Below are 21,930 nucleotides of genomic sequence, written 5' to 3'. Positions count from 1 at the left end.
CTCCATGCTTGACCTATCTATCTATCTATCTATCTATCTATCTATCTATCTATCTATCTATCTATCTGCCTGTCTGCCTGTCTATCTGTCTGCCTGTCTCTTTGTCTGTCTGTCTGTCTGTCTGTCTGTCTATCTTTGTGTGGAGGTGACTCTCTATGTAAAGGTTGGTTCTGTTTAGGTTATTATCCTAGGATTCATGCTTTTATACTGTCGCTTTCTTTTTTCCAAGACATTGTAACATAATGTATTTATTAACTAGATTACTTGATTTTTCAGACATCTGTTAAGGATTTACCAGTGATGTCAACATTTAAGGATGCATTGACCCAAATAGCAGGAATTGTCCAATCGGTCTTTATTTTGATACTGGGATGTGAAATAAATGTTAAAACAGTCATTTGGCATAATTTGTTTTTATCAGAAAAATAACATTTTATTTTACAGTACTTGTTACTGTACCATCATTTAAAATAAAAACACAATTCTGATTTGTCATGTAGAAGTTTTTGATATATTTGCAAAATGGGCCTCTTGCTACTGAGTTTTTTTTATTTTTACAAAAGTACACTGCTCAAAAAATTAAAGGAACACATTGAAAATACATCAAAATGACAATGATCCAAAACACACATCTAAGGCCACTGTTGCATTTCTGAAGAAGAACAGGGTGAAAGTGATTCAATGGCCAAGTATGTCTCCTGACCTGAACCCAATCGAACACCTATGGGGAATTCTGAAGAGACGAGTTGAGCATCACTCTCATCCAGCATCCAGGCTCTAAAAGAGGTCGTTCTTGAAGAATGGAAAAAGATCGATGATGCAATATGTCGCCAACTTGTTCATTCCATGCCTAGAAGACTTGGTGCTGTCCTTACAAATCATGGAGGTCATACAAAATACTAGATGTAGTAGTTTTTGTTCTGGTGTGTATTCATTTTTGCATCAACTAATTTGAGTAAACCTAAAGATTTTGTAATGTAATTATAATATTAATCTTACTTTCATGTAATGAGCTAAACAAATGTTCTATAAAACTCAGTTTTGTCAAAATTTCGGAAATTGTTCATTGAGATATTGATTAAAATCTTACTTTTCAAAAGGGGTGTACTCATTTATGCTGAGCACTATATGTATGATGAAAGATATTAGGGACTCAGTATTTAGATATACACACATAAATTGTGCATAGTATCGTGCCCCTTTAATAAATAAAAATGTTTTACTTAAATGCACTTGTACGACTATATATACAAGTTCCTTATCATGTCACTATCTAATGCACAGGCCTCATAAAGTAAAAAGCAGAAAAATAATTTTACCTACCCTGACTGAGCCAATTTGTTTTTCAATTATGTCCCATACACTCCCGTGCTGCACCTCATAGTGGGAGGGTTTTCTGGAACAGAATCAGAGTTAATCCAGAAAGCAGTGGGCAGGGCAAGGTGTGGCCAGGTGCAGATTGACAGGCTACAGGTTTGTAAATTAGAAGTGACAATGTAATACAGTGACATCTCTGCCCTGAATTCAGGAGCAGTGCAGCATAGTTACCACACCACTGAAAAAGCTACAGTATGTGCAGGATCAACAGGTATTTGCTGGACTTTGCAGAGGGGGGGGGCACTATATGTAAGTCTTAATGCGGATGCATTTATAATCAAGTGTTGTAGCACCTATTTTTTTGATGGGAGGCCAAAGAGTTCTACTTTAAATTATAAAGACAGCTGGGCCGTCTAGAGCCATATGATATGTCTTCTGTGTGTCAAGGTCCTACCTTTTTACCAGAGGTTATGTTCCTCCATGTACTGGCATCCATCTTGGATTTCTGCAGAGCATGGTGGGAATCTTTTATGCCTTCAGGTCTCTGAGGTCCATCCCCCAGAGGGGTGTGGCTGATGACATATAAGCCTGTGTTCTGCACATGCTCTTTGCACTTGTGTCTTCTGTCTTTGTATTGCTGTTACTCTTACTCTGTTCTGACTCTCGTGACTCTCCTGGAATCTGACTCGGCTTGTGACCTGACCATTCTTTGTGTTCTCCTTTGATCTGACCCTCCGTTGCTGAACCCGGCTCGTGACCTGTGATTCTTGTCTGCTGTCCTGTACCGTTTTGTCTCGTTGTTGTTGACCCGGCCAGCCCGACTACTCTATTGTCTTTACCACTAGCTACACGCCATTGGCGGCGACCATTACCGCAGCTGGGGTGCCTTGGGGGCTGCGACCTGGTTCCTGGCTGCGTCAAGTCCATCCCCACCATCAGGGGCCCTGGTGAAGGGCAGCCTGGGACTTAGACTCCGCGCCCTGAGGGACTTCGGTCTGTGGGTGGTGGTTGTCGTCAGCCTGTGCGTTACATTGTTATTAGGCCTGCCTGTCCGTTTCCCAGCTCCTGCCCTGACATTGTGCTGCCCCATTACTGTTGTTACTGAGATTACACATTAAAAAACAAGTAAAGGTTAGTTTTAAAACTCATAGAAATCTTGAAAAAAGTGGCTAGGCAAATAATAGAACTTTAAGCTTGCACTACCCCTAGTAACACACATCCCCAGTGCACCACTGTAGGCATGATTGATAGAAATTGGTGACACACAGATTTAGTTGTTGCCCAAAGCAAGCAATCAGATGTCACCTTTCATTTTATTGAAAATAAATTAAATATGAATTCTAATTGGTCACTGGACATCAGCTTAATTTTTGTTCCCATTTAATTACTTAGGGTACTAGCTTTATTTTTATGCCCATTTAGTGTTTTTGAATCAGACCCAGTGTATGGATGATAACAGGTATAGAGGTAACCTCGAGTCTCTAGACAGGAATACTGGAGGCACTGTATATTTTTCAGCTATGTATAAAAATGAAGCGTGTACAGAATCAGAACATGCATAGATTAGAGGCAGGTTCTCCATGTGTTTGTTCTGTTAGCACTGACCGTGCTACTGTTTTTCTTTATAAATAACCTTTTATTACATCAGTATGAATATATTGTCATTTTATCTGATGCATGGGATAAAAGAAACAAGGGTTTACCTTTAAGTAAACACACCATTTTATTTCTGTTATAATGCTGGAACCAGTTTTATGCAATATACTGTATACAGGGAATGTATTGCTTTCTGGGTGTCTGAGGGACTCTATACTGTTTTAATATTTTGCTATGTACTAATACAGTTCATAGCCTTGGGGTGAAATCAGTCACTAAGCAAAAAATGCATATTCTAATTGGCTTCAGTAATTTCTAAAGGTATTTAATTGCGTCCCATGGGTATTGTCAGGGATAGCTAAAGAAAACTTAGAAAGGTCAAGCTCATATTGTATGTAGTTTACTCACTACTGTAATGTAACACCCTGCCTTAATACTGGTTGCAGGATGTTAAGTGAACACAAGATGGCAGTGTTCAACTATGCAGATGCTGTTGAAAAAAAGCCTTGTTGAACTTGTATGCTGATAGCATGACCTTTGTGCTCAGACAAGGAGTAAACGTACTACATTTCCCAGAAGAGCTGGCAAAGGGGAGGGAGCATATATAAGTTGATCACACTGAGGTCCAGACTGTCCAGCTTATTGCGGCCTACTGATTAGTGCCTCCTCCACTCTTCCTACCACTCCATCCCCCACAGCTATTCCTCCCGTACCACTATCCCCTCTCTCCTAGATTGTAAGCTCCAAGGAGCAGGGACCTCGAACCTCTCGTGTATCGCATTGTATTGTTATTGTACTGTCTTGTGTATTGTCTCCCATTGCAATGTACAGCGCTGAGCAAACTGTTGGCGCTATATAAACACTGTAAAATAATAATAATAGTGCCTTTTTAACATCCTAAGCCGCAGAACTTTGCTACAGTATATGCACCCTGCAGACAGAATCACAATAGTGTCTTTCAGGTTTCTTCCAACTCCCAAGGAACTTGCTTCTTCAGACTAGCTCACCACCTTTGAGTAAATGTTCTTTGAGTACACCTCTGCTTTTTACAGTTTTTGCCTTTATCCTTTGTACTAAAGAGATTTCACTTAAATTCAACATCACTCCAAGGAGGAGTTTTCTTTTTCTGAGAGTGCTGACAAGGTCACTTTAAGGGATAAGTTCACCTTTTAGACAAAAAAAATAAATGCACATTTTTTTGCAGGTAAAAAAATGTGAATTTATTATTTTTATCTACAGGAGCCTGGAAAGCATTGCAGCAGCGATTATTAGATTGTTGATGCCATGCAGGCCTCCTGCAGACCTGTTAGAATACCTGCTTGCCATAGAGGATGTACAGGAAGATTCAATGAACTACTACGCACTCCACAGCACACAGTTTATTGAAAACTACAAGCTGAGAGCTGCTAAGGTTGTCGGGACTTGCAGTTCATTGAATGAATGACGCGGCTGTGTGGACAAAGCCCCGTACGGCCGCGCTGTTTTCAAATCTGACAGATAGTACAGGGAAACATCTCCCCGTACTATCTGTCAGAGGGAGGGGGCAGCAGCTGCTATGGGAACATGTTACATGTTCCACCCTAAAAATGGGTGGAACATGTAACATGTTCCCAAAGGTGAATTATCCTTTAACATTGCTAGTTCTGTTTCAGTGTGACATCTGACAGTGACTTGTTTCAGATACAGGAACTCTGGAACCAACATGGTTTCTAAACATGGCATTGTTTACTAAGACGCTGGCACTGCTGAATTGAAATTGTGCCTGTCATAGATAAAAAAAGACATTATGGTAAATTTGGCACAAGCAGGTAGGCACAAAAGGGTTAATAAGTTTAACCTCCCTGGCGGTATTCCCGAGTGTAGCTCGGGGTAAACTTTCAGTACCAAAAGCGATAACCCCGAGCTACACTCGGGCTTACCATGCGGCGTTGCACAGGGATTCCCTACAGCGCTTACCTTGTCCTTCGCTCCCGCGATGCGGCCCCTGCAGCGTCCCCGGCCATCTCCTCCGGCCGATGCCGGCATCTGGCTTCCGTGTTCCGGTCCCTGTGTTGTCGGGACGTACGGCCGCCGGCGGCAAATTTGAAAATTTAAAAAAAATAACTTTTTTTTTAAAACGATTATTTCATAGCAAAACATTACTGTATCAAAGCATTTCACATACATTTTGTCCCTACTGCTTTGTCCTGCGCCCTGCCTGCATTTTGACTGTTCTTTCTGCCTGGAAACTTAGAAAAGTCCACGGCATCCAAAAAGCATCCCTTTAGGTCAAACTCGGTTTTAGACCGGCTAGAGAACAGCAATAGTAAATCAGAACTACTTGCAGAATTGAGTGATAATGATTCGTGGGGAAGTTCATCATCAGACACTGAAAACAATTTTGCGACTTTGCTCAGTGATGTGCGAACTTGGCGTTATATTTCAAATTTCAGTGTTTTTGGTTTGATTATACTATTGAATTAAATTTATTATTATATTATTATTTTTTATGAGTATTTATTAAATTATAATTTATGATTTCGTGTTTCAAGTTTTATCATATCCGGAATGTTTACTAGACTCTTGTTCAGACAGATTTCAGTGAGTTATTCCTAAATTACCGGGCCTACAATAAAAAAAATACATATTTCCATGCAAAAAAATGGTACCGCTTTTGGTACAAAATTCCTGACATAATCATACCGCCAGGGAGGTTAATAAGCCTAGTTTACCAAATAATGTGTATTGGTTTTCTAAAAGCATGCATGTATTATGTAGAATACCATTAGGTCTTCATATAGTACCATCTACAGTGCTGCTTAACCTTGAAAATATTTTTTCGCTCTATCCTGTTATCTGTTATTTTGGACCACAATTAAATGAAGTACTAATTTAAAAACAGATTCCTAGTGCAGTTTATATCTAAGCATACGTAAGCCGCAAAACTCCTTGTACTGTATAGTAACTTACACTGTCTGCGAGACACCAGAGAGTTAACAAACTCATGTGTCAATTTAGGGAGAAATTAAGTAATTAATAATTAATTAAACAAGTAATGCTTTCCAGGTTCAGAGATTCTTTCCACAATGGGCTTTCTGGTGCTTGAAGCAATAGAAGACAGACATTTGGCCAAAATCACAAGGGTAACAAAGCCCACACTGGGATTTTAGCTGGGTACATCTGCTTCAAAGGCAGCAAATATTAGTGATTAATGTGTCTTTTTAATGAACATCTAAAACCTGCAGTAAAACATTAAAATTCTATTAGAATAAATTATGAGTAACATGCAGCAAAAACGAAGCCTGAAAAAAAGCTGCTAACATACACACATACACATGGAGGCATTTCTGACTTTAATTGCTGCCTGAAGCAAACTCCTTAATGACTGTCACGTAACTTAGATAGTGAGCCTGACATGAAGAGGCAGGCCTCCTGTACAGCTTCGGCTCGAGGGCCACTGGTAGTGCGACGGTAGCCACAGGAGCACGATGAGGTATGAGTGCCTGTGATCAGTCCAGTAGTAGGTGCGTGAGTGGAAGTCCACAGACAGGTGAAGAAGCAGGACATGTGGAAGTGGAAAAACCCAGATACTCCTGTGCTTAGGGGTGGACTCTATGTCATAGGGACCACACAACGACTGTCTTGGAATATGCACGCCTTGCCGCCCTCAAAGAACTGGGGAGTCCAAAAGTACTAATGGAGAAAAACAAAACAGAGGGCGCACCAGCCTTGTGTATTTACTATTGTGAGTAGAACACCTTTTTATATCTAATAAACATACTTTTAAAGGTAACACACTAGGCCAGTGCACCCTCTGTTTTGTTTTTGTCCAGAAGAAGCAGGACAAGTTGAAGGTGGACATCTAGGCATGGATCTTGCTTGACGGCAGGTTATAGGTAATAGCAGAAAGCAGAATCCAGATGCAGACTTGCCGGACTGATGAACTGTAGCCAGCAGGAAGACAGATGCACAGTTGGATTAGCCAGGTCGGTAACAGTCGGGCAGATCAAGCATAGACGGCAGATGGCAGAGAAGTCAGGTCACAGGCCAAGTCAGCAACAGAGGTACAATCGGACAAGATCAGGAGGCAGAAGAGTAGTCAAGACAATCCGAGGTCAGGGCAGGTAGCAGACAAGTGAAGATCAGGAACAAGCCGGGTAATATCAGAGGTCAATTTGTATAATAGTGATGTAGCGCTATAAGTGAACTATTACCTTTTATACAAGATAGTGATGCAATATTATACCCAGATCTATTCAGGTGGCATTTGTAAGTGATTAGTTCAATATATATCAAATTGGAATATTCAAGTGATGATTTAAAACATACAAGTGGCACACAGTGATTCCCTATACAGGGATATAGGTCACCATTAGAGATGAGCGAATCGAACTTGGCGAAGTGGAATTCGTTTCGAATATCAGGAAAAATTCGATTCGCATCGAATCCGAATTTTAGCAAACTTCGGGTGCACGAATCGAATTTTTCCCGATCAGCCGGCAAAAGTGTCACTGCAGAGAGCTCCGCTATTTCTGACAGTTCTGACAGTTCATTTACACCGGTTGAAACATTGTATCTATTTGTTTCCATTTAGGATACAGATGTTTTTATTTGGAAATAAATAGATACAATGTTTCAACCGCTGTAAATGTGAAGGAACTGTCAGAGAACTGTCAGAAATAGCGGAGCTCTCTGCAGATACACTTTTTGCTGTACTTTAATTCTTCTTCTTTTCATTCTTCTTCTTCTTCTTTTCATTCTTCTTTTCATTCTTCTTCTTCTTCTTTTCATTCTTCTTCTTCTTCTTTTCATTCTTCTTTTCATTCTTCTTCTTCTTCTTTTCATTCTTCTTCTTTTCATTCTTCTTCTTCTTCTTTTCATTCTTCTTCTTTTCATTCTTCTTCTTCTTCTTTTCATTCTTCTTCTTCTTCTTTTCATTCTTCTTCTTCTTTTCATTCTTCTTCTTTTCATTCTTCTTTTCATTCTTCTTCTTCTTCTTTTCATTCTTCTTCTTCTTCTTTTCATTCTTCTTTTCATTCTTCTTCTTCTTCTTTTCATTCTTCTTCTTCTTCTTTTCATTCTTCTTTTCATTCTTCTTCTTCTTCTTTTCATTCTTCTTCTTCTTCTTTTCATTCTTCTTTTCATTCTTCTTCTTCTTTTCATTCTTCTTCTTCTTCTTTTCATTCTTCTTTTCATTCTTCTTCTTCTTCTTTTCATTCTTCTTCTTCTTCTTTTCATTCTTCTTCTTTTCATTCTTCTTTTCATTCTTCTTTTCATTCTTCTTTTCATTCTTCTTCTCATTCTTCTTCTTCTTCTTTTCATTCTTCTTTTCATTCTTCTCATTCTTCTTTTCATTCTTCTTTTCATTCTTCTTCTCATTCTTCTTTTCATTCTTCTTCTCATTCTTTTCATTCTTCTTCTTCTTCTTTTCATTCTTCTTCTTCTTTTCATTCTTCTTCTTCTTCTTTTCATTCTTCTTTTCATTCTTCTTCTTCTTCTTTTCATTCTTCTTCTTCTTCTTTTCATTCTTCTTTTCATTCTTCTTCTTCTTCTTCTTCTTCTTCTTTTCATTCTTCTTCTTCTTCTTTTCATTCTTCTTTTCATTCTTCTTCTTCTTCTTTTCATTCTTCTTTTCATTCTTCTTCTTCTTCTTTTCATTCTTCTTCTTCTTCTTTTCATTCTTCTTTTCATTCTTCTTCTTCTCATTCTTCTTTTCATTCTTCTTCTTTTCATTCTTCTTTTTATTCTTCTTCTTCTTCTTTTCATTCTTCTTTTCATTCTTCTTTTCATTCTTCTTCTTCTTCTTTTCATTCTTCTTTTTCTTCTTTTCATTCTTCTTTTCATTCTTCTCATTCTTCTTTTCATTCTTCTTTTCATTCTTCTTCTTCTTCTTTTCAATCTTCTTCTTCTTCTTTTCATTCTTCTTCTTCTTCTTTTCATTCTTCTTTTCATTCTTCTTCTTCTTCTTTTCATTCTTCTTCTTCTTTTCATTCTTCTTTTCATTCTTCTACTTCTTCTTTTCATTCTTCTTCTTCTTCTTTTCATTCTTCTTCTTCTTCTTTTCATTCTTCTTCTTCTTCTGCTTCTTCTTCCTTTCATTCTTCTTCTTCTTCTTTTCATTCTTCTTTTCATTCTTCTTCTTCTTCTTTTCATTCTTCTTCTTCTTTTTTTCATTCTTCTTTTCATTCTTCTTCTTCTTCTTTTCATTCTTCTTCTTCTTTTCATTCTTCTTTTCATTCTTCTCATTCTTCTTTTCATTCTTCTTCTTCTTCTTTTCATTCTTCTTTTTATTCTTCTCATTCTTCTTTTCATTCTTCTTTTCATTCTTCTTCTCATTCTTCTTTTCATTCTTCTTCTTCTTCTTTTCATTCTTCTTTTCATTCTTCTTCTTCTTCTTCTTCTTTTCATTCTTCTTCTTCTTCTTTTCATTCTTCTTCTTCTTTTCATTCTTCTTTTCATTCTTCTTCTTCTTCTTTTCATTCTTCTTCTTCTTCTTTTCATTCTTCTTTTCATTCTTCTTCTTCTTCTTCTTCGTCGTGCCCCGTGACTGCCCAAATGAGTGAAGTGTGCGGTGATTCTAAGATCGACGGCACTCATCTGCATGTCATACTGACTGACAGTATTATTTCTCTTCCCCAGCAGACTCCAAGGGCATTTAAATTAAAGGTACAGTGTTCTGCACTAATATAAAGGCTCTCTGAAGCCTAGAAACCCTTTTAATAAGTTAAATTTGCGGCGAATAAATTCGCATCGAATCGAATTTCTCCCGCAAATTCGGCGAATCAGCCGAATCGAATTTTTGAATAATTCTCTCATCTCTAGTCACCATATATAGGTGATATTAATGCAAATGTCCACAGCAACCGGTGATTCCACATATAACAATGGCACACACAATTCTTCAAAACATGCTCCTGTGTTGGTGCAGGTGGTGAGAGATAATCCTAAATGGCAGGCATGCCCGCTCACCTTCCCCCTGCGACCCACAGGGGCCACAACGCGTGGATCACCCAGGATCCTACACGCTCCTTTCCAAGATGCAGATAGCTCCACAAGCCTCAGTAGCCTTTAATCCACCTTCAGTTGTTTTTTCATAGACAGATGGCACTGTATATACCCTTATACACTCGTGATGTTTGGGATCATACAACAGAAACACAAAGATCCCAAAACTGTATATCAGGTTTAATGTAAATAAAACGCCATGTACAAACTCACAATTAGCAGGGAAGTCAATTCGCAGTGTGTATCACCTCTCTAGGGTTTACAGAGAGCACTCTGGGGTACCAAGATGGCACTGGACCTGAAGTGCATCACCACGACGTTGGCGTTTTATTTACATTAAACCTGATATACAGTTTTGCACTATGGAGGATCTTTGTGTTTCTGCAGGGTGTAGGATCCTGGGTGATCCACAAAGTGTTGTGGCCCCTGTGGGTCGCAGGGGGAAGGTGAGTGGGCATGTCTGCCATTTAGGATTATCTCTCACCACCTGCACCAACACAGGAGCATGTTTTGAAGAATTGTGTGTGCCATTGTTATATGTGGAATCACCGGTTGCTGTGGACATTTGCATTAATATCACCCATATCTGGTGACCTATATCCCTGTATAGGGAATCACTGTGTGCCACTTTTATGTTTTGAATCATCACTTGAATATTCCAATTTGATATATATTGAACTAATCACTTACAAATGCCACCTGAATAGATCTGGGTATAATATTGCATCACTATCTTAATAGTTCACTTATAGCGCTACATCACTATTATACAAATGTATCTATTTGTCCGGCTTAAGGGGAGGATTGAGTGTTAGCAGCTGTTTTTTAACTTTATTAGCCATAGCAGCGCAGGAGGTTATACCAAATATTTAATATCAGAGGTCAGGCACAAGGATCAGGAACACACTCACAAGCTGCAGACCAAACAGCAATGAGGCAAGACTGCAGCCAGTTTAAATAGCCCTTTTGGCGCCAGCATTAGTGACAGGAGTGCGCCTGGATGCGCAAGTGTGCATGCGCGTGCATTCGTGCGAGCTTTTGCCCAAATCCATGCACATCTGTGAGGCCCGTTATTGTTCTGCGCATGCGCATATTTATGCGCCGCGAACCCTCACTTGCACTATGGACAAGCCTTTCCTGACAATGACTTTACCTGCCAAATAAAATCTGATGCACCTTTGCAATGACCAAATTGCCTGATGAAGGGGTTCTGTGAGGCTTTGAAACATTGCTTTTGTTATGTGATTGCTGAATAAAGCTTGGACCCATTCTGGAGATCCATGGTATGCTGGTGACATTTGTAAATGTATTTATGGCTGACCTGGAGGAAAAATTCCTGAACAGCATGCAACAAAAACCATACAGATACTATCACTTTATTGATGATAATTTCATCATATGGACAGAAGTTGAAGAAAATCAAAAACAATTTTACTACTTGATCAACACTTTTCACACATCAATCAAGCTAAAAATGGAGTACTCAAACACATGTGTCAACATCCTAGACACCACAGTATACAACAGTGATGATAAGCTTCACACCTCAATATACAGGAAACCCACTGATAGATGCAACTACCTCCACAGTTCCAGCTTCCACCCCCAACACACTAAGCGGGCCATCATACACAGTCAGGCCATTAGATACCACCGAATATGTTCTGACCCAAGAGATAGAGATAAACATCTCGGGACACTAGCAGACGCCTTCCATAAGAAAGGTTACAAGGACAAAACTATCAACACCAGCATAAACACAGCCTTGAAAATCCAAAGAGAAAATCTACTCCAAAACAAACAGAAAAAAACAAACAATAGCATACCTCTAGAAACCACATACAATCCAGCACTAGAAGGAATAAGAAAAATAATCAAAGATTTACAACCCATCATAGCAGAGGATGGAACTCTGAAAGAAATATTCCAGCAACCTCCAATACTGGCCGTCAGACAACCCCCCAACCTCAGACATAAACTAATCAGTAGGAAACTTCCTTCTTATTATAATGTCACAAATAATGGAAGCAAACCATGCAATAAAATATGCTGCAAACTGTGCAACCAAATCAATTCATCAAAAAGTGTCAGACACTCAAAAGGGATCTTCAATATCTCCGGATCATACAGCTGCATCTTCAGTAATGTTGTGTACCTTATCCAGTGCAGAAAGTGTAGCAAAGGATCTTACGTTGGCGAAACAGGACAGAAGTTGCGAACAAGGATGAATTTACACAGGCATACCATCAATGAACATAAAGAAGATGACTTCTGCACACCTGTGGGACACCATTTCTCACAACACACTATGGAAGACCCCAGTATTTTAGTTCTTACAGGGAATTTCAAAACTATTCAGGAAATTAAAACTTTTTAACAAAGAATGATATTTTTATTTGATACAAAACATAACGACCTTAATTTGGACATGGAATTCCTCATTCATTATCCAACAGTTTTACGACCCCCTCTGTGACTGTCATCCCAAACCTACCCCTTCCCAAGTTTTTGCTTTTGCTCTGTCTTATCTCTACTCTAATCCTTGTTTTGTAACCATTCTTGGGTGCATTTGTTTGTGTGTGTGGTTTTTTTCCCTCTGAGATTGTTTCTTTTAACATTCTGCTAAAACTTTGTGAAGTAGTACCGCTTGGACCTTGAAGAAGAGGACATACCCCAAAAGCTTGTCCTGAAAATTGTACGTCAGTGCAAATAAAAAAAGTATCAAGGACAGTACTCAATTGTTTTTTGCTTTGCAAAATTTGTAACTCATCTATGCAAAAAATAAATAATTAGAAAAAATAGTCATGATTACCCCTAATGCAGGTGGTGAAGCACTATAGCTAGCTTCTGTGTTCTTCACCTTTAGTAACCCCCTTTCCCATAAGGCAAGCAGGCCTACCGGTACTTGGTTGCCCATTTTTTTTATACACAATGCCTGGCCACCACGCCCAGGCAGGCATGAACTGAGCAAAGCAAACAGGTACTTGCATTTGGCAAACAGGCAGAGTGGTTCAATGACAGTCCAGGTACAAGGCAGGCAAGGTTCAGAGTAATCAGGGTCAATCTGTAGTGAAAAGGCAGGCAGAGTTCAGAAAGTAGTCAATATCCTATCTAAGGTCGTCAACAAGGTACAAGACTGCAGGCTTGGCTGGCTTAAATCAGGTTTCGTCTTCACCCAGAGACTGACCACATCAATCACCGTGCAGGTGGACAGACAGACAGGGAGAGTACATCATAATAAAAACCAGGATGCAGAAATGAGACCAACAGCTGTAATGGATCAGGAGCGCTAGACACTTCTGACAAAAATAAAAAGAATGACTCCTCAATCAAGCACCACCAACACATAAGGCTAAACATGCAGACTTGTACAACTTTGTGTTTGAGGCCCTCTGCCATGTAGAAACCTGCCAACTGTTCCCAAAGCTCAGATCTCCAGTATTATTAGCACCAGATTCTCAGTGCACGTGGAGAGTAGTTAAGAAACACAACCGCTCTCCATAAGAGGCAACTAGGTTGTAACTCCTACCCAGTGAACTACTAAGAGAGGACACTAGAACCCTTACCCATTTGGACCACCTCTGAGTGCCTCCACTTCATACCTGTCAAAAGCATTTAGTTTTCTTACAATCACTGAGTCTATTTAAGTTAAACAGTTACTTAGCAAAAAAAATATTTTTGTATATAAAGCTAAATTGCATTTGTATCAACGGTATAGGTTAGATTTCTGATCAAATACAGATAGTGTTGGATATTTATTCCTAACCTCTCAATTTTAAATGTAAAATAAATTATAAGAGAAATGGCAAGAGAAAAGTAGCAAAAGGAATCTGTTTTTGATTTTTTTTTAATACAGAGGCGAATTAGTGTTAATATGTTAAACATGGGAATTAACAGACTTGAAGAAAAACTGCTCCAAGAAATTTGCTGAAAATTATTTTCACTTGGATGGAAAGAAATCAAAGAAAATGTGTCCCATTTTACTGACTGCATTCGTTAATTTAAAAAAAAAGTCAAGTTCAGAATTATTTTGTATGACTTTCTAGGGGTCATACATATAAGATTGTTACTTGGACACTGTCATCTAAAGGTCTATTGGCACCTTAAATTTTACACTAAGTGTAATATGCGCTTTTTTTACCTCACAATTGTTTTCAAGTGTTTTAAAGATATTGTTAACTATTTATTAACAAATCTAAAGCACTATAATAAGCAGAAATTGGATGAATTTATATTGGTTATATTTGCATAAGTTTAGTTGATTTCCTGAAAGTGCCACAGGTTGATTCTTCAGTTTACAAAGTGACACAATGAAACATCTAACTTTGCTGTAAGGTTCCCATGGACAATAATTATGGGAAAATTCTTGACCAGGGGACTAAAGATGGCTTGATCCAGTCCCACTCAACCAATACCTACCCTCCTCCTTAAACATAAGTAACCACACAGACAACAAAATGGAGTTAATGGCCCAAAACGGCCTTTTATTACAACCGTTAATAAATAACATTTAAATAACAAAAACACAGTATAACATACATTTTTCAAGGTCCCAATAGGCATCAAGAAAATGAATACCTGCGTTCTGTTTAACTAGGCCTCCAGCAGCAGCACCGCCAACTCGGAGACACCACCGCAGATACCCCCACCAGAACAACTGGAAGCCGTACCTCAGACGGGTTCCTACAAAGTGCCTTTCTTGTGCTCAAAGTTACCAAGAGGACGTTGCACCCGCCGGTCATCCCCCGGCACCAACTGGCACAACCACCATCAAAACATACCAAAAAACAACGGTCGGGCAGGAGGGAAGTTTGCTTTGTGAAAACTCTCTTCAGACTGAAGACCCAATGCCACACCCTGTCAGATCACCCCTTGTAGCTTCACCCTCTCCCTCCCTAAAACCATTTAGACTCCCCCCTTAGCTAATGGGACTCTCCTCTCCCAACCCCTTTAACCCCTGTCATGCCGGTCCTTCGTTCCGGTCTTCTTTCTTTCTTTTACTCTGGGCCTTCCTTTCTTGTCATTTAAAGTGATATTTACTTTATTTTGAAAAATGGCATTGAGAGTAATTGTTATATATCAGCCTTTTAAACACTACTTTCCAAGCAACTTTAGAATTTAAAAGCAATAACGTCTTATTATAGCACAAACAAAGGTTTTTATCCTACCTTATTTCATCTGCTAATGCACCAAATGTTTTTTCCTACCTCCTCCATCACATTTGCTAAAGTAAAATTATGGACAGCATGATACGTAGATCAATACAGTAAAAGGCACTGTTCACATTGATTTACTAGTGTATCATTAATATGTTTTATAGTACACAGAAAATTAGATTATCAAGGAATATAGTTAGAAGCAAACCTTATTTTAAGTAGTAATTGTGAAATTAAATCGTTAGATTGTCATAATTTTGCTTACGTAAAAATAAACACATTTTAAAAAAATATGTCTTTTTTTAATAATATAAATGCTAGTTTTGACTGGGACGATTATTATTTTTTTCTACAGAAGGCTTTGGGAATATAACCATCTTTACTGGTTTTTAGGCTGCTTGTCAACATACCGTGACAGATGAAAATATACTCTTGTTGGTGTTTCTCCTTGCCCTAAAACACTTCTGTTACAAACAATATTTTAATTTAGCCAAGTAATTTGTGATAACATAAAACTATGAAACAACTGTAAGTCATATTATAGGTGTGTCTGGCATATTGGGCCACCCATCGTGATAAAGGCTTGAATCATGTAGAGACATCTACGAGACACAATAGAGGTGTGTAAGTTTGGTATATTGTCAGGACATGAAAAGCAGCGCTGTGATATGCAAGAGTGCTATACAATCAGTGTTCATTAACTGTAGAGTGATAACCAAAGCCATTTGACAAAATAATCTTTCATGGTCAGTGCACATTCCACCTACCTTCTGCAGCTTGCGGTATAATTAGCAAAACCTATAAAATAGCAAGACATTGCTTAGCAAATCGTGCAAGAAAAAAGAATACATTTTTCAATGCACTAAGCCAAAATCACCAGACAAAAGTGCCCTTATTATGCTTTCAAATTAACTAAAATAAAGAGCCACAGGTAAAATAAAACATTATCAGTTGGATGAGGAACATTGCCTGATATTTGACATTTTTGTGTATGCTGTTGCAAATATAGGAGTTGATCCCCTAAAGGCAAATAGGCTGTTCATGTTGCAAAGGAAGGTGCAAGGGAATTTTCCTCAGAGCTCAGTGAATGTAGTGAAATTTCACTTTGTACCCTATCCACCAATACCACCAATCCAATTTTGATTTATACACAATCCACCAATACCCAACCACGTTCAGTGGGAAAAAAAATTTTTTTTTCTAGCATTTGATGATGGATGTCAGCAGAACTTCAGCTCATTCACTTTGCTCTGGGGAAAATTCCCTTACAAGTGCACCTACCCTTTTGCAGCATATACCAAATATTCGCCTGCAATGGAAACTTACATATAATAATAGGGGGGGATTTACTAAAATTGGTGAACACAGACTCTGGTGGCAACCAATCAGCACAATGGTGCAAACCAAACAGCTTCTAAGTTTTAGTGTCAAAACTTAATTGAACAAGCTGAAGTTGGAAACTGGTTGGTTGCAATGCACAGGAGACATAGGAAGCACAGTGCACGCCATTCACGTAAGTGAGTGATGTGCATGAAAAGGCAGCCCGAAGAGTTTTCTTTTAAAACGTTTTTCTGTTAAAAAAAAAATAACAATAAAAAAAGAGCGGTATTTGTGTAGAGGACAGGAAGAAGGATGTAGAGGAGAGAAAGGAAGGATGATGGTTTTGAGGGTGAAGATTTGCTTTAATTTAATATTGTGGGAAGAATAAACACAGTAAATTATCTCATGAAATGACACTGTGAAATGTTTTATGCGGAATAAATATTAACAACAGCATATTTAATAATATTAATAAAGCAATGTGAACACCTCCTCCACCCCATATATTTCTCCTTCTCCAGTCCCATCTCCCCATCCCATGTCCTCCTCTACCAGTCCCCCTTTACCATCAGAGTCCCCCTGAACCATCAGAGTTTCTTTTTACCATCAGAGTTCCCCCTGTACCATCACAGTTCCCCTTCACCATCAAAGCCCCCTTGTACCATCAGAGTTCCCATGTAACATCAGAGCCCTCCTTTACCATCAGAGTCTCCATGTACCATCAGGGTCCCCCTTTACCATCAGAGTCCCCCTGTACCATCAGAGCCCCCGTTTACCATCAGAGTCCCCCTTTACCATCAGAGCCCTTTTTACCATCAGAGCCTCCTGTGATGGGCGTGGCGTCAGACCCCAGTCCTTCTCACCAACTTGTGACCGAAGGATTAGCCAATCTAAAACCGCACTGCCACTTGCGTAACAATGCCACTCTCAGCTGCACCCTGCGCAAAGATTTTCCAGCTCACTGGACCACAATCTATGTGCGAACAGCCTGAGAGCGATTGTTACTGGGTCAGGTTAATTACACAATTAACCCTTCACACTGCCACCACCACCTTTTTACAGAGAAGAAGGAAACTCACAAATCTTAGCAGTAACACTATGATGTTTGAATAAGCGTCTGTATACACACTGCCACCGCAGACAGATGTATCCAGAGGTTTTAAAACACACAGTAGCACTCTTCAGAGACAGGAATTCTTAGTTTGCATTAAAGAGCTTTAGAAACAGTTCAACACTTTTCAGAAAATAAGATTTATTACTAAAAAGGTCAAAATGGTGCAATAAAAAAATATTTACAGAAAAAATTTAACCAATATATATATAAATAGAGCAATAACACAACAGAGAGATAAAGGAAGAAGTTTAAGAAGGTAGAATACCTGCAGAAGTCCTGGATTAAGCAGAGTTCAAGTGTCCTGAACAAAAGGGTACCTTTTCTCCCAAAGTTGGTTCCTGATGTTAAAAGGGCGAATCTCTTCCTCTTCCTCTCCAGGCATGACAGCCTGTTTTCTAGGAACCCAGCAGGAAGTCTCCTTAACCACTAGCCTACAGGGCACTTATACCCCCTTCCTGCCCAGGCCAATTTCCAGCTTTCAGTGCTGTTGCACTTTAAATGACAATTGCGCGGTCATGCAACACTGTACCCATATGACCTTTTTTTCATTTTTTTGTGACAGATAGAGCTTTATTTTGGTGGTATTTAATCACCTCAGGGTTTTTTATTTTTTCTTAAACAAACCAAAAACCACTGAAGATTTTGAAAAAACAATTTTTTTCTTAGTTTTTGTTATAAACTTTTGTAAATAAGTGATTCTTCTCCTTCACTGATGTGCGCTAATGAGGCTGCACAGATAGGCTGCACTGATGGACACTGATAGGTGGCACTGATGGACACTGATGAGGAGGCACTGGTAGGTGGCACCGATGGGCATTGACAGGCATCACTGATGGGCACTGAAAGGCATCACTCATTTATGGCACAGATAGGCAGCACTGATAGGTGGCATTGATAGGCAGCACTGACTTGCACTGTTAGGTGGCACTGACTGGCACTGTTAGGCGGCACTGATAGGCGGAACTGATGCACACTGATAGGTGGCACTGACTGTCATTGATAGGTGGCACTGACTGGCACTGATGGGTGACACTGAAAGGCAGCTCATATGGGTACTGATATGTGGCATTGATGTGGCACTGATGGGCACTGAAATGTGGCACTGATGTGGCACTGATGGGCACTGGCAGGTGGCGCTGCTGGGGCTACACAGGTCATCAGGGCACACTGATCACAGTGCTCTGATGATCTGTGTACATGTCCCCTCCGAGGAATACTGATTACCGGCTCTTCTCTCCTCACGAGCTGTCAGCGTGACAGCTCGTGGGGAGAGAAATGCCGATAACCGGCATTTCCCTGTTAACGTGATCAGCTGTGATTGGACACAGCTGATCACATGACCGAGCCGACATCTTCAGCTCTTTCTGTGGATCGGTGATCCCCTGTGTCCGAGGGCGCAACCTTCTGTATGAAAGAGTGCACATGTGGCATACTGTAGGTTACAATATTGTTTCCTGAACAATGCCCTTATCAGCCATTTTTTTAAATGATGGCTAATTAACAGCTCTCAATTTTTTAGACAATTATTTTGACACAAATATGAATCATGTATAGATTTCTAAGACATCCTGGAAGTGAGTAGGTTTGGTATGTTTAATGCCAGAACAGGAAAAACTGCTCTGTGACGTATATGAGTGCAGTATAACTAACCATCAACTGGACTGCTAAACTAATATTTAGCATTAGACTTTTTCTAATGGTAACTAGTAGCACTGGCTTAAAATGTAACTACCCCTTTGGTACAATTCCTCTTATATTGCCTACTACCCCTAACCCCTCCTACAAGTTTTAACCCCTTCACACCTAACAGTAAAACAAATCTAAATGCCTAAGCACAATTTTGCAACGCTGATATGTGTTAGGAAATTGGACATATCATCACAATTACTTTGTACATCCAGGTGGATTATACCGTGTTTTTTTTCAGGACAAATTGGGCTTTCATTTGGTGGTAAATGGTAATGGATATCTCCTGATTTAGCTGTGTGTTACTTGTTACTACCATAACCTACCATCAAAGAACAACCCAAAATACATTTTCCAGCTCTTGACGATCGCAGCGATACCATATATGTGTATGTTATTTGTTGTTTGTACCCAGAGTACAGCCCAGAAACAATAGTGCGCATTTTGTTTTTTTTGTTTTTTTTTACCTAAAACACACTGACACTGACACCAATTTTTTTTGTAAATCCTGGCCTTCAACACTGACCTTTTGAGCTTGACCTTTGACCCTGACCTTGACCCAAGCACTTACCCTGGCACCAAACTAGATCAAACCTTGATCTAGGTATTTTTTCTTTATTTCTTATTTTACTTTTTAATATTTGTTTATTTATCTTTTTTTTTTCTTTAACAAACATTTTTTTTCCCACTATGCCAGGAGTTAGAGAGATACAATGTATCTCTCTCCTCCATTCATAGAGAGAAAAAAAACAAGGGACTGGGCTGTACAGTGACTGATCACTGTGATAGCCAATCAGAGGCTATCACAGCAATCATGTGATCTGGAATCGGTGACACCCCGGTCTTTGTGCCACACAGCGCGCTCCCAGCACAAAGACAGGTACGCAAATATTCAGCCCCATGGAAAAAAGCCCAGTTCTTTGAGGCCGCATATTTGTGTTACGTCGGCGTCAAGGGGTTGAGGCTCCCATAGACAACTCAAATTTCATTTGACTCATGCTGAAAGGCTCTGCAAGCACCACCTGGTTTGACAAACATTTATTCGACTGAGCCAGGTAGAAAATTATAGGCTGAACAATTATTGCTTCCTATCAATTGCAGTCACTGTTTGGCAGCACCACTGTATGCAGGAAACTGTGGGTCCTGTGGATGCCTGAAACAATTGCCAGTAGTGGACATTCCTCCATACATGCTATTGACCTCGATGGAAAATTGATTATCTCTTGATCAGCCTTTGGTCTAAACAAGAAGAAATCAAGCCCTCTGACCCAGCTTTATATTAGCCTGCCCTCGATACAGCGAGATATTGCCCACAGATCTGCTGAGCCTAATGTCAAAGTCTTCTGAGCAAGATCTATACAGTAACTCCATATACGACTATATATTATAATGATTTTTTGTATGCTGCTGGAGTATGGAGTACACATTCAACACTGAACTGAATGGAGAATTACTGCATATGTCCAAGCCTAAAGCTTTTGACAATCACCTAGTTGGCCTTATTGGCAGCATGTTATGGCACGTTTTCATGTAAGGGCAAAATGTTTAGTCCTTTTTTTTAATATTACCCACTTTCAATGACATACTACTGGTGCAGTTTCAGAAAGCGCACCAAAACTCCTGCACGCTGCATCTTTAGTGTGCTATCTGAAACCGCACCAGAAACGTGGGACATCATAGAAGTCTATGGGAAAGCACAGGTAACCCGTACAAAACCTACGGGTTAGGTGCGCTTTTCCCAAACCACAGCTGTACTGCACCTTGGCAGTGTGAAGCCTCCCCTAAGCAGCTGTCAATACCTAGCCCGTACCATTTTCTTCAACAGCATTTGGCTTCCAGTAAAACATGAATTCATTGGCTGATTGGAGGATGACCATAAAGTAATTCGCTTTTAAAATACATTTAACCACTTCAATACCGGGCACTTTTACCCCCTTCTTGCCCGGGCCAATTTTCAGCTGTCAGCCCTCTCACAGTTTTAATGACCATTGTGTGGTCATGCAACATTGTACCCAAACTAAATTTTATTATTATTTTGTTCACACAACTAGAGCTTTCTTTTGGTGATATTTAATCACCACTGGGTTTTTTTGTTAAATAAACAAAAAAAGAACATTTTTTTAAGTCTTTCCTCATTTCTGTTAAAATATTTTTTGCAAACAAATAATTGGTTTTCAGAAATTTAGGCTATAATGTGTAAAGCTACATTTCTTTGGTGAAAATATGCCAAGTTTGTGTATATTATTTAGTCTGTAGGAAAGTTATATAGTCCACAAACTATGGTATATATCTGAAAATTGATCAATCCTGATGTACTGAGGCCCATAAATGTCAGAACAGTACAGATATCCCACAAATTACCCCTTTTTGGAAAGCAGATAGTCTGCAATATTTATTAAGAGGCATGGAGAGTTTTTTGACGTAATTTTTTGTCACAATTTTTTGTAAAATTAAGAAATAAACAATAAACTTTTTCTAAAATCAAGCACCTAGGCATGCAGATTGCTTCTGCAAACATTTGTGAATGAATGGGTTGCTCTCAGGAGCTCAGTGAATTCAAACGTGGTACCGTGATAGGTTGCCACATGTGCAATAAGTCCATCCCTGAAATATCCTTGCTACTAAATATTCCACAGTCAACTGTTAGTGGTATTATAACAAAGTGGAAGCAACTGGGAACAACAGCAACTCAACCACGAAGTGGTAGGCATTGTAAAATGACAGAACGGGGTTAGTGCATGCTGAAGCACACAGTGC

The sequence above is a fragment of the Staurois parvus genome, unplaced genomic scaffold, assembly GCF_062004578.1.
Source record: "Staurois parvus isolate SC_StPar_1 unplaced genomic scaffold, SC_StPar_1.0 ptg000025l, whole genome shotgun sequence".
NCBI lineage: Eukaryota > Metazoa > Chordata > Amphibia > Anura > Ranidae > Staurois > Staurois parvus.
Note: the sequence above shows the minus strand (reverse complement) of the source record.